The sequence below is a fragment of the Clytia hemisphaerica genome, unplaced genomic scaffold (assembly GCF_902728285.1).
Source record: "Clytia hemisphaerica strain Z4C2 unplaced genomic scaffold, Clytia hemisphaerica genome assembly, whole genome shotgun sequence".
Classification (NCBI taxonomy): Eukaryota; Metazoa; Cnidaria; class Hydrozoa; order Leptothecata; family Clytiidae; genus Clytia; species Clytia hemisphaerica.
The window spans coordinates 344,016-359,251 of record NW_027103734.1 but is presented as its reverse complement, the minus strand read 5'-3'; positions in this window follow the sequence as shown (position 1 = coordinate 359,251).

Here is a 15,236-nt window from a genome sequence, read left to right as displayed (position 1 = left end):
ATTGCAGATACTGGAACTGGAAATACTTCTGGAAAAAAAACAAAATAATGAACTTTTATTAAAATAATGAACTTTTATTAAAATAATGAACTTTTTTGAGCGGCAGCTCGAGGCGGTCGACGGTAAACCCGTTCATTAATTCCCCTCGCCTTACCTGTTTTTCTGGCTTTTTTTGTGGTGGGAAATGGATCTTAGGGGCAGAGTTTTATGTTCGAAATTTTCCTTGGGGGCAACCATGACATGCTCTCTGAAAACTGGGTGCCGGGGAAGCAATCAGTAAGTAGAAGAGACCACTTTTGTTTTTGAATTTTGTTCCAGATTTCAATATAAACTTCTCTCAGGGATTACTTGTCAATGTGTTGTGTCAACTTGTCAGCATTGTATTGTTGTGAAGAGAAAGATAAAAGAGGTAATACTAGCCTAGTTTCTAATCCTGATATAAAAAACAAGACACACGGTATTTACGTACTACTTACACTACACCACCAAAGCCAGTCAGGACCTCATTTCACTTTATCGATATTACGCAAACGGCAGTGTGCGCTAAATAATCTTGGTTTCGCTTTCGATTTCAAGCAAAGCTCTTAGCAACAGGGCACGCGTACATAGCAACGGGGCTGGGTAGAAAAATCTAAACATAGAATTCAAAAAAAATAGCGATCATCGTATAAAGCACTAATAAATACCCCCTTTCTATGTTTAGTTTGTTCTACCTTGGATTATAACTGAAAATATCTTCAAAAAAACCTTCGTCCGCTATCAGCCGTGCGGTAATCTTCGCCCGCTTCAATTCTTAGATAATGAATAAGAGAGGTGCACTTAGCTAAGCCGTGCTCGCGGGCGATAAATTTATGTTTACTTATCTTGTATATTTTAGTGGTATTTATCCAATGAGAGGGATGTTGACAAAATATGCACAGCGCTGACAAAATATGCACGGCAGTGATTATGACATCATTAAATATGTCAATGTCGATTCAACGCCCGTTAAAGAAAATAATTCGTAGATAGTTCTTTTTATCTTGAAATTTAGAAATACGAGCAAAAAAAAAAAAGATCAAATTTAAATATTTGTTTCCTATCTAGATTATATTAGCGTTAGAATACGGTAAATTTTCACGAAAAATATTTCGCGTTGGCGGTACGCCCAATCGCGCCCACGGGAAAGTTCCAATTTTTAATTATCGGGAAATCGGAGAAACCGGTTCACCACATGGATAAAAAACGTACGGAATGAAACCTGATAGAAGGTTTTCAACCAGATTTATTCAGATAAAGCTATAAGAGGTTTATTACTTGTGGATTTTAAACCTACATAAGCAAAAACGAAAGTTGTTGTGAAGGAAGAAGTAAACGCAAGACAGAAGGTTTGGTTGTGTTGATCAGGTATGTTTTTATTCTATCCGAACTAATGTTAAAAAAGACCAAAGAGGTCCTGACTGACCAAGGGGTGACGTCCATATTCAATCTTGCCACACGTAACGGGAAAAGACCGTTAGTTTTCAAACATACCTACCCACCACCTTAACGGTCTTCATGATTTGACCAAAATTTTACCGAAGCTTTCATTCCCGCTAAAATCAAAACAAACGGCCCGCTACAAAGGTCGCCATTTTCAGAGGTTTACAACGGCCAAATTCCATCACAATTTTTAAACGGCCTTTGTTTTTAAAACTCCCAAAGCAAGAATGTTATACTCTGAAACCACCCCTAAATTACTCAGGGAAAGGATTTTGGATAGCATGCTAAAGGAAAAAGCGAAGAAGTGAGCGCTACGATAAGCTATTTTTGATTTTTCCTTGGAATTTTTAGTGGAGTTTCATTTTGGTCATCAATGCCACAGCTAACTCTCAACATTCCGATATACCTACCCACTAACGGTCTTTTCCCGTTACGCGTGGCGACTTTGAATATGGACGTCGCCCCCAAAGTAGGGTGCGCACTCGTCGGGATTTTTTGCGCGGAACGAGGAAGAATTTACAAAAATGAACTTCAAGGCATTAGTACTTACCTTTAAATCATCCAAATGTGTTCATTCTTTTTTTCAAATCAATCAGGAATTATCAGGGAAACAAGTAAAAAAACTGCATCAAGGTATCTATTTTCTTTCCAAAGATATTCATGTTTTTCGACGTCAAGTTGAAAACGCGATTTAGCGCTGACCACGGCACCGGAAAATTCTCGACCCACATTGAAACAAATGGCTGTCGATATTGAGCTGGTGCATCTTTTCAATCGCGGTTTTTTTAGTAAACCCAGGGTAAGATTAGGCTACAATCTATCACAACCTGCTTTATTTGAAAATCTACAGGCCGTCTGGAATTTCGATAAATAAGAAGAAATTGCGATTTTTTAACAAGATTGCGGATTTTTTCATTTAAGCAGCTTACACCATCTGAAAGCTGAGGATTTCAGCTTTCTAGTGGTGAATTTGTTTTTTAGCTATCATTTCCAGCTCATTATCGATAAGCTAAAGTTTAACAGTCATCGGGCCGATTTTCAGACCGCGCCAGCAAAACTTCTCACGCCCCGCCACGCGGAAGACTAGATTTCATCCGCCATTTTTGGCGNCGGGACGATTTTCAGACCGCGCCAGCAAAACTCCTCACGCCCCGCCACACGGAAGACTAGATTTCATCCGCCATTTTTGGCGCGATTTTGGTGCTTCCGAAAATTATTTCTTGCTGGCGTGGTTTAAGGAGGCGATTCTTTGAAAAGGTGGTTTTTTTGTGGTTTGAAAATGGAATAACTTTGGAACTACTTAACCAATTTTAACAAATGACCCCTCATTTTTCTCACAAAGGTAACGAGTTTCAAATAAAATTAGTTTGGCTTTCAAAACTTGAGAGGAAAATTTTGGCCTAAGGAAAAATTATACCATTGAAATCCTCCTGCCCTTAAAACTTTGTGTACCCCACCCAGAAAAGCTGCTAAAAAACCAAAATCAAAAGTTTGCATCAAACAAGAAAAAAAGCGAAACGTAAAAAGAATACCAAGGTTACTGTTTACCAAGTAAAAAGTATTGTACGGTACGGTACCTAGACTTTATGCGATGTAATGTCGAAAAATCTAAAGTGAGCACTGGGATTTCAACTCCGCTACTTTGGCTACCATCTTGTTTGTTATTCTTTTATATACTGACTCTTTGAGTTCTCTTTATTTTTAGAGCTCTGAATCGGTCAGGTTGAACACTGGGAAATCAGAAATTTCGTTTCAAACTAGCAATCAGACTACTTGCTTCAAAGATGACACTTGCGTGAACGACAACTCGGATAACTAGCATGGCGTCTAGTTCAAAACAAAAAAAATTTTGATTTCACTCTCACGTCTCACTCACTGCTCAGGACCCGAAAGCTTTTAAAAGGTTTGTCGCAGGCACTGAATTATTAAATAGATAGGTAGATTTTCATGAATAAAAAATTATAAAAAGAAGGATTTTTATAGGTTTTGATTTTCCAGTTGGTTGGCCTATTACTTTCATTCTGTAGTTTATTTAACGTCAAAAGAAAAGACTTTTTTTTTTTAATTTTTGCGTTTAGGAGATTTTTAAATGTACATAGACCTGAAAAAAGAAAGATATATCATCATCATCAGGCTTGAAACATAATTTTCGTTTGTCTTGTGTTGGTTGAGAAGTGCAGCTAGCTAAGTGCATTATCATATCAATTTTGTTAAATTGTCAGAATCATTTTTTACTCACTGGAAATACGCAACTTTTTGAAGAAAAGCGCAATCAACAAAGCGCTGGAAAAACGCCCATTGAAAATTGAAACTAGGAATTTATTGAATATTTCACCTCACTTTTTTATCACATTATCATTAATTGACATCTTGACATTTTAGTCATCTTGTTAGATGTTTTGTTTCAAGAGTTCTTGCAATATAGCCAGACGGTGTCAATCGAACGAATCGAACGCCGAATCAATGGAACACAATTGAACGCAATCGAATAATTGCAATTCGATTGTCGAACGCAATCGAATATTACCCAGGATTTGCTGTTCGATTGCTTCGATTACGTTCGATTGTATTCGATTACGTTCGATTGATTCAATTGTATTAGATTTTATTCGCTTTAGTATGGTACTTAAACGCTCGGCCGCCCACGTTAAGAAGCTCTAACAGAGTGATCCAATTTAATTTAATCCCAATCAAACTCATCGTACATAATCGTAATCGAACGAAATCGAAGATTAATCCAATGTAATTGACAATCAATCGAACCAATCTAACATAGTCAACAATCAATCGAACCAATCTAACCTTACTCGAACGCAATCGAACACAATCGAATATTACCCAGGAATCGGCCGTTCGATTGAGATTCGATTAAGGTCGACAATCGAATCGCAATTATTCGATCGCATTCGATTACGTTCGATTGGTTCGATTGCAATTTTTGTTCGAAATTGTTCGATTGCCATCGTCTGGATATAGTTTATTGTTCAACTTGGAGAGGGAATGTTTGTAAATTTTTTTCATAGCAGTTATTTGAGAGGTCGGATTTAGGCAGGGCTGTTGGATTTAGTACCGTAGAATCATCTAATATCGACACCAGATCTGTAAAATAATCAAAACAAACCTTGAATGAAATTCCTGGTATCATTCTTATCAAACAAGTTCATCCATCAAACTAGAAGTTCAGTAAACATTGCAATTCTTTCAATTAAAAAGCAGCTGAATTATATAAGTAATTTTACACAACATATGAAACATACCTACCTCTTTTGTACCTCTTTTTGGCTTTTGCTTGAACAGCTCATCCAACTCGTTGAGTCCGATGCTTCGACATTTCCTTGAGACTGTTGGAGTCAGCTTGCCTAAGGTTAAAATAGTGGGCAAGCAGAGGTTCGTCCGGAACAGTTGTGAGGAAGGTGTCTAAGTGTTTTTTGAATACTTCTTTGGGGCAGTTTGTCAAATCTCTTATTGGTCTGGGAAGGGTGTTGAATAATCGAGGGCCTTCTTGGGAAAGACTTCCCCTCCAGATATTTTTGTGTTTGATATTGACAGCTTTTAGATTGCAAATTCTCCCCAATCTCTGATTTATATGGCAGGAAATGCCTCCTTTACTTTCGTCATAATCAAAATTCGGGACGTTGCCTTCAATGACGTTCCAGGTATAAATTATTTGATACCGCTCTCTCCGTCTTTCAAGGCTATACAGTTTTAATGATTTGAGTTTTTCCCAATAATTGAGATGTCTGAGGGATGGAATTCCATGTAAAAATGATTTTTGAACTTCTTCCAGTTGCTGGACAAGACCACGCTTCCAGGGAGACCAGAGTTGAGAGCAGTAGTCCAAATGAGGGATGGCTAGTGCTTTCCATAAAGTTAACATGGTTTCAATTTCCCTTGATTTAAATGTGCGGTATATCCATGCACTTATATTTTTCACTTTTTTGATTTGTTCTTGGATATGTTTCTCATAAGTCAACTGAGTGTCTAGGGTGACTCCAAGGTCTTTAACTTCGTCTTTATTTTCGATCAACGTTGCTGTGTCGGTAAAATAGCGAGAACTTTGCTTCAGAGCGTCGTTTTTCCCATAGGCAAGGTGCTCAAATTTAAGACCATTCAGCTGCATGTTGTTGTCTTCTGTCCACTTGTAGACAGTGTCTAGATCATTTTGTAGATGATAAACATCCTCCAGTTTGGATATTTCTTTCATCAAACGAGTGTCGTCAGCAAACGATGCCAAAATAGAATGAAGGATGTTGTTATCGATATCTTGAATCATGATCAGGAACAATAGCGGTCCCAGCACAGATCCTTGCGGCACACCTGAAATAACATCTGTTTCTGAGGACAAGGTTGAGTTTACTGAAACTCTCTGTGTTCGATGAGTCAAAAAGGATTTGATCCATTCAAGGAGTTTACCGTTTATGCCATTTTTCTGAAGCTTGTGTAACAAAATGGTATGGTCTACTCTATCAAAAGCTTTACTGAAGTCTAAATAGATAACGTCAATGTTGTTTCCATTCTCTAGGTAATGGATCAGTCTTTCGGTGTGTTGAAGCAATTGACTAAGACATGAGCGGCCTTTCCTAAAGCCATGTTGATTATTGTTATACAGATTGTTTTCTTCTAGATGATTCTGTATCTTGGCTCGTACAATCTTTTCAAAGACCTTTGAAACGTGGGATGTGAGGGCAACGGGTCTATAGTTTTCAGCAAGTCCCTGATTCCCTTTCTTGTAAACTGGGGATATATGTCCAGTTTTTAAAAGTTTTGGAGTGATTCCTTTGTTAAGTATGTTTCTCCAGATGATTGAAAGTGGTAGAGCAATGTTATCTTTAGTTTTCAGAAGAAGAATAGCTGGAAAACCATCAGGTCCAGGTGCTGAAGTTGGTGACAGTGTACCGATTTCTTTGACAAATTCCTCGATAGTCAGATTGATATCTTCAAGTGTTGGTATTTGTGACTCAAGCGGATGAAGGTCGTAGTTTTGAAGAGGTTGGGTGAAGACAGACTTGTATTGGTTTTGTAGGATATTGGCCATCAAAAGGGGATCATTAGTCAATTTGTTAGTGTCTGGATCGATTAAGGGTCCAACTTTTGGTTTAGATTTCGAGAAGCGATTAGCGTACGAGTAGAAGAATTTTGGATTGGATTTGATTTTAGAGGTTGCTTCAGCTTCTTTCTGTTTCAGTTTCCTCTCTTGAGCAAAGGATTTTTGAAGTAGCACTTCAATTTCAACAAGTTTTTCTGTAGTTTTAAGATTTTGAAATCTTTTTCTCAGTTTCTTTCTTTTTCGCATTAAAATCCGCCTGTCTCTTGGCTTGCGTTTCTTCTTGGATGAAAATATTTTTGGAGGTACATTATTTGAAGATATAATGAATATGCATTGTTTAATAAAAGCATCATATTGGGCGTCAGGGTCTGAATCAAGTGGGTTCAAAATATTGTGCCAGTCAGTGTCTTTGAAGTTTTCATTGATGATAGCCCAATTAATTTGATCATAATAGAAGTTAAAACTATCAAAAGCACTGATTAAATTTTTATTATTGTTATTACTATAGTTGTTTTCAGTCATAGAAAAGTTCAGATGGCTTGTAACATCAATGATGAAGTGATCTGAGAGAGCAGTTGGTGTGCATAGGTAGTTGAAGATTGAATCAGAGTTATTAGTCAGTAAGAAGTCTAATATATTGCCATTAGAATGAGTAGGCTTATGGATCATCTGGTTCAAGTTTAAAATTGAAGTAAAATTGTTTAAAACATCTAGAAGTTGTTTGTTGCAACTAATTGATGGTATGTAAGAGTCATTTTTTATGGTGTGGGGTATATTGAAATCACCACATAGATAAATATCGGGGGTATTTCCTTCGATTGATTCGATGATGTCCTGCATTGCTGAAATAAGGTCCAAGAATTCCGGAGCCGCTGATTTGTGCAGAATATTTGTTGGCTGTCTATAAATGACACCAAGAATAAGGTTAAGGTTTTTTGAATGAAGTAGTAGAGCTTCATTGACACCATTTGAAAATTCAAGTATTGGCTCAAACATTGGAGATACGTCGCTTCGAAGATAAAATGCGACACCTCCGCTATGTCTTCCATATTTGGATTTGATGCGATTTCTATCCTTGCGAAAAAGCTCGTATCCCTCAATTTCAAGCTCTGCTTTCTTGTGCGAAGATGATAGCCATGTCTCGGTTAGGCCCATAAAAATGTGGTTCTCAGAATGAAGAATTGATTCTAGTAGAGGAACTGATGATTGAGTGGTCTGGTGACATAAACCCTGAATATTCATAAAAGAAAAAGTATTCATTGATGTGGTATCTCTTGTTTGTTGTGGTAAAAATTGCTTTGGTTGAGTGGATAGTCCTGAAGACGGGGGTGAAATTGGTGTGGGTATTTCTGATGTACAGTTTGAGATGGTTGCTGAATATTTCGTACATTCAGATTGGTAGTGATCATTGATATCATTTCTGTCCGAAAATTGTCTAAGATTTTCAGAAAATCCAATGATTGTTGTGTGTTTGTATGGTTTTTTTTAGTACTGGGTCCCTTTTAGTCCCCTTGACATGAGTAAAAGTGCAATTTGTGTTAAAACATTCACCTTTTCTGATCGATGAAGAACACATACGTGGATGAAACATGTTGCATTTTGTGCCAGCATTACAGCCTTTTGGGGATTTATTACCATGTCTCAGTAACTTGGTACAGATTTTTGGATGCTTGAATCGGCAATCTTTGCCTTTGATGCCATATTTACATTTTCCTTTCTTGTAAAAGTTACAAACTGGAGTTTCATCAGAGACTTTTTCTTTGGTTGTAGTATTATCCGAAGATAAGGTTGTAGTATTATCTGAAGATAAGGTTGCGTCGTTTTGTAATTCGCGTTGAAATTTAGATTTTAGGAAATTAGTCCTACCCAGGTATATTCCATCCAACTATCTTATTCGAGGGTCTGTCGATAATAATATCTGGGGTGATTGGAATGTGAGGGAGTGTCCTTCTTGGAGTGGGTTGGGTTCCATTTAAGAAAGATTCAGTGGCTTCAACAGCTTCAGTGATCTGCGTAGGTGAATTTGTTATTTGAGCTTGTTTTACTTCATCTGTTTCATTTTTGTGAGTAAAATTTATGTTTTCGTCTTGACATGCCGGGCATAGATAACAAAATCCAGGGATTTTAAAGATGAGATTACATAATTTCTCATGTTCATTCAAAAGATTCATGCTCATCAGAAGTTTAAGATAGCATGGTCGGTGCACTTCCTGACCACACGCACCACAGCTAATGAGTGGTTTGTCATTGAGTTTGCATGAATATGATTCTTGACAAATCTGGCATACATCTGGGAAAAAATTTTTGATCTTCAAACATAATAGGTGGATTGCATCATCCTTGTTAAGGTTGTTAGATGGTAATGATGATGAAGAGGTTGTGAGATAGTCAAGGGTTTCAATGATTGGAGATTTGCGACATGATTTAAGTGCTTTGATGTTGTCTTTGGTTGGAAGTTCAGGGTTGTACATCCGTAAGCAATTTTTGATAACGTCAGTAGGAGCATTTTCCACAAGACCAGCAAGAGCTCTCTTCCAGGTTTCAATCACATTTTCTGAAACAACACTACTTGGCACAGCGCCCGAACGTTGATTCAGTGACATGATGATGTACAAATCAGAGATTGAGAAAACTTAACTTGAGACGCTCGAATGTATTAAAGATAGGTTTCAAGTGGATCGTACAGGAAGACAACAGGATAATAGATACCTGATCAGCTGCACATGGGAACCCAAATTCCTGTCATGCGCAGCTGCTCCTCAGGATTTAGCAAAATGCCTGGGTGACCAGCCACAGGACCCTTTAGATATATGATAATGACTGAAACGTTGGCTTGATAGGGAAGTAATGAAATAATTTTATACCTCAATAGTCCAGGGCTAACCTGGTGTGTAAAAGCTTGTGGTCTTCAGTCTTTGATAGCGAGAACAAGATTCAACAAGATTATTTGATTATCTTTGATATTGATCCAATTGATACAACCAATACCAAAAAATGAACTTCGCACTTCTCTAGACGAAGAGTGCCAGGTTGATCGCAACCCTGTTTAGTGCTGTATTTATCGGATTTCACAGCATCTACCGTTCTTTTTGTACTTTTTATCAATCTAAAATCTTAAACTCAAATTTGGAGTAATTGGTGTTTCTTTTTAATTGTCATGAAACATGAAACGCATGCAAACTTTAATAATCGTTCTCGTGCCTATCATTAAAGTTTTACAACTTTATTACGCTTCAACGTTCAAGTCACGTGATAAAACTAATTCTTAGTGCTTAGTCGGCCTGGTTTCCCCTTCCTTATTTATCACAAACACACGTTTAGGCGCTAAGAGGCCGTACGCCGTAATGGCCAGTATGGCGGTCACATTAAATTCAAAAGGAAACTGGGTTCTTTTTATTATTTTCGGTTCACGGTAAAAAGGTCTACTAAAATATTCCTCACGTGCAAAATGTTGTTTTGATTTGGATATCTTCGTTGAAAGCATGCTAATTCGTTTTTAGTGATGACTACATCAATAAAGTTTTCTTTTCATACATAAGTAATAACACTTCATATTTCTCATACATATATCAACAATTTGTGACATGATAGGGAGAGTATAATTTAGTGATTGATTTGTAACTTTGGTATGTATTTGTTTATGTTTAATTTTTTATTTCGAAGACCAGCCTACAGCTATGTCGAAATAACAAGACGCATGTCGATATTGGACGATTCTTCGGTACCACTCACGGTATAATGCAATATATTATTTGATTGTCATGCCAAAAGATATTTCTTCACTTTAAGAATAATCTGCTATGTGGCTTCGCCACTTACCCCCTGATTGTTCAAGTAGTCACTTCGGTCACGTGAATAAAAGCACGCACATGTTGAACCCGACTGTGGACAGATGGAAATTGCAATTTATACATAAATTATTGTGGAAGTGAACGCTTGAGACGAAAGTTTGGGAAATCAAAAAGACAACTTTTATAAGGATGTTGACTTTTGTTTATAAGGCACTCTGTGACAGACTGCTTAGGCAGTTAGTCATAATAGCGTCCCACCGAATTGTACATCATAGATTAATGCTGCAAAAGCGCTATATTGTTTACTTGACTCACAGGCAAACTTCTAAATGAATTCATGAAAAAGTAACCCGACGCCTTTTATAGAAATTAATACATATTTTTAAAAACTATATGAGAAATTACCTAAAATTTGAGCCATAAACGAAAAAAAAATTGAGCCGAGCAAACCTTGAATACTAATTTGAAGATCAACTTCCCAAGAAAAAGATCTATGGGGGAGACGGAACCCACCTAGATCCGCGACCGCGCACCTGCCGGATAGGTTATCTATCCCGGAAATCTTGCTGGACTTGAAACACTGACCCATAGGATAGACTATGTTCCAGAAATCTTGCTGGACTTGAAACACTGACCCATTTACATGAGCGGAATTATTTTTACTTTAGCCCAGATGGTGTCAATCTAACAAATCAAACGCCAAATCGATTGAACACAATCGAATAAATGCAATTCGATTGTCGAACGCAATTGAATATTACCCAGGATTTGTCGTTCGATTTTATTCAATTACGTTCCATTAATTCATTTGTATTAGATTTTATTTGCTTTCGTATGGTACTTAAGCGCTCTGCCGCCCATGCTAAAAAGCTCTAACAGAGTTATCCAATTTAATTTAATCCAAACATAATCATAACCAAACAAAATTGAAGATTAATCGAATGTAATTGACAATCAATCGAACGTAGTCAACTATTAATCAAACCAATCTAACCTTACTTGAACGCAATCAAACACAATCGAATCTTACCCAGGAATCAGCCGTTTGACAATCAAATCGCAATTATTCGATTATGTTCGATTGGTTAGATTGTGATTTTTGTTTGAAGTTGTTCGATTGACACCGTCTGGTTTAGCGTATTAACAAGGCCTTAACAATCGGAGCGCTGTTTCGGGAATTGAATGACAAAATTTGGTTGGTTGATATTCTGGCTGATGCACGTTCACAATCGATAATTTTGTCTCATTTAAGTTTTTAAGTTTTAATTAATTGTCTTGGGAACTTGAGCTTGATTCAGGTAACTCATCTTTGTTGATGCAAATAGATCCTGTAGATGACTGATGTTGTGTAGCTTGATTTTCTAGTGTGACTAACTGTTAGGGTGGCTAATTTTTGGACTGTATTTTCACTTACTGTTAAATCTCTTTGACAACAAGTTCAGTTTTGATACTTCAACCACGTGTTTATCCAGACGGTACTTATCGAACGTTCGATTGTGATCGAAGTAATCAATAATGATTGATAATAATCGAAGGTGGTCAGTGACCACCTATTGATTATATTGGTGATCGAATACCATAACTTGGTCTAATGTCGACACCCTTTTTATCAGCTGAAATTTATAGAAAGGTTGAAACTGTCTTTCTTTGCTTAGTGGTCAGAGAGGAATAATCCTTTTTCAATCAGTGATTCATATCATTCCTGTCTCTAAACGAAGGATGTCGATTTTAGACCAACTTACCGTACTCACTTGACTCCAGATTATGACATTTTCTTCAACCATTTTCGATTTGATCAATCATTTCTATTACTTTTCGATTACTTTAGGCGTACAAACTTTCGCGAGCAGAAACTTTCGCGACGACGAGAAATCGCGAAATTGACGACATTTACTTTCGCGAATTTAACGGAAAAATATTTTTCGCGAGCATTAACTTTCGCGAATCAAGACGTAAAATTGAGTATTTTCACATGAAAAAATGGCTTAGAGGGACGAATATTTCTGGTATTGGCTTGAAACATTTGTCCTTTGACTTATTAGTGTTTTAGCAGGCTAAAAAGTGCCATAAAAGTTACATTTTATTCAAAGTTTGAAGTTGTACAGATTTTCTATTTTGTCAAGAATTTTTCGCGAGCATAAACTTTCGCGAATGGCCCTTCCTAGAATTTTTAAAGACATTTACATTCGCGAAAAGGGCTAAAATTCGCGAAAATCGCGAAAGTTTCTGCTCGCGAAAGTTTCTACGCCTAAAGTACCTTCGGTCATATTGAATACCTTCGATTGTATTAAGTACTTTTCAGCCTTCAATTTTATCAAATATGTTTCCAGTAGCACAGCAGCGCGTCAAAATAATCTGAAACCAAGTTTACTTTGGCCAAATAAAACACGCGATTCACGCGCGAAAACCACTTCGTTTTCTCCAACCAATCAGAATGCGCTTGAGGAAACCCAGGGCGAAGGCACACGAAATGGCGGGGAAAATGGCTGGGAAATTAAGGGGGTCAATCTTTTTGTGCTTTGGTTTTAGGTCAGTTTTTCTGGTTTTTCTTAAAGATATATCATAGTAATTGATATACTGGTATATGTTAGTTTTCATAACAATATAGCCCTAACAGTCAGGAACAATTAACTAATTAGGACTGTTCTAATCAGGACACCAATGTCCTTATAAAGTCATTTTGATGTCCTTATTAAGTCACCGACCAGATATTATCGTTAAACCATGAAAGTGGCTCAACTTCTAAACACTACCATTGGGAAGAGCACAAAAAATGATTCCATAGAGTGAGTTTCAAAAAGTTTCATTGGTGGAATCTTTGAAATTTTTTTTTAAGGCTTTAAGGTCCATTTTACACGTTCTAAAACCAAATAGCTCTGATGTATTCAAAGCCTACTAACACAAAAATTTTCATAATGGTAGCCTTTGTTGCAACAAGTTGAAACAAGCGCACAGTAAATGATAGATTCTGAAATAACGCTAGATTCTGAAATAACGCACCAATCAATTTCGATGATTTAGTTTCTTTTTCCATAGGTAAGGCTTTTAGAATGTGTTTTTAGCTCTAAAACATCTGAAATTACAATTAAAAGTTTAGAATGTCCTAATTTGGACATCAATCTCCCTATAAGGACATTGAAATGGTGACTTAATCTAGATACTGTCCTTATCAGGACAGCGTCCTAATTAGTCAATTGTTCCTGGCTGCCTAACTTTTTCTATAAAATTTACTGGAAACGCATATTTGGACTTTGCATTGGGTCTGCATGCAAGCACTTAAACCAAAGTTCCATTAAAGCGGGACAAAATCAGTTCTATTAATTTTGCAAAAAAACTATTATAAAGCTAGAATTGCTTCGCCTACTCTTGATTGAGAAAATGATTGACATATTAAAAAAATTTCACCTGTGAGAAAGTTTGCATGTGTTCCAAGTGGGTAGCTCTTTCAACTTCGGTTTTCAGTTGTTAGAATGTTCTTGACAGAAAATTCCTTGTTTAGTGCCATTATTAATTTTGTTAGATCTGACGAATTGATGATTCTAGGTCCAAATGGACCTAGGTCGGAAACAAACAAAAACCCTCCTTCTGCAGCTTGCGATCATCCATTGCAATACCCAGTTCCTCAATTTCTAGCCCTGTTTCCTGTTTCAAAATATCAAGAAATGCTAAAATCTGTGTAAGAGTGTCCTCCCTTTTGAAAACCATTTTGGTTTTTCCTTAAAAGAGGATCAAGGACTGGAACGAAGTTTGTTGTAGATTTTGGCTGCTAAAGGCATAAGAGTGGAACAGAAATGATACCGCCAGTTAACCAAGTATAATGGAGAGTTAGAATCAGAAACTCTAATGTAATGTGAGATTACAAAATCATTTCCATAAATAGGGGATCAGGTAAATCTTAATTCAATGAAATCATCACCCTTCACCCTTTTTGAATCTACCCCGGTGGGGTGGAGGTCCTATAAATTAAACTGTGTTCGTTCGTCTGTTACCAACTTTTCTCAGGATTGAATCATAGGAATCTTTTGGATTTTGGTACAGAGGTGCAAAATGGTGGTGGCCAAAATGTGACGGAGCCCGATTTCGAAAAAAAAAATTGGGGGGACAAATTTTAGCCAAAAAACTGATAAAAAAGGGTTTTTAAGATGTGAAAAATTGGATAGTTAATTTTTTCTGATTTTTTGCATGAAAGTAGGCTAACATCATTGGTAAAAGATGGCTGAAGCAGATTTTCACAAAATAAAATTTTCGGCGCAAAAAAAGAATCTTTATCTATAAGAATCACTATTTATTATAAGCATAGATCAAAGATCAATGTTCTTAGGCAAATTGTTATTTTTATTATTATTTTTTCCAAAAGAAGAAAATGTCACGGTAGAGTGCGATGGTTTGAGTTTTCTAGAAACACTTATTATTTTTTTGGCTGAAAAACAAATCTTTATCTATAAGAATCACTATATATAAACATAGATCAATATTATTTGTATCATTATTTTTTCTAAAAGAAGAAAATGTCACGGTAGAGCGTGATGGTTTGAGTTTTCTAGAAACCTTATTTATTAAGCTGTGCATTTTTCTGATAGTGGATTGTTTTTATAAAGAAAAGCGTTTAATAGCTTTTTTCAATAGTGTTGATACTTTTTCCCAATAAATATGCTTTCATTATATATTTTTTATTTTGTCCAGTTATGTCTTATGTGTTTCATTGTTTCATTGTTTCAATGTTCATTGATTAGTTTTGATAACCAGGTAGGTCCATAAAAGTATCACTTGTTTCTCCTAGAACTTGGGTGGTTTTGATACTAAAACAGTTGCAAAAAGGCTATTCAATCTACTAGAAACAATACCGTGAAAATTAGTTTTTCACAAAAACAGAAATAAATACTAAATGAAGATCATTCTATGATTGGACAGCAAAATATTGAAAATATAGTATCTGA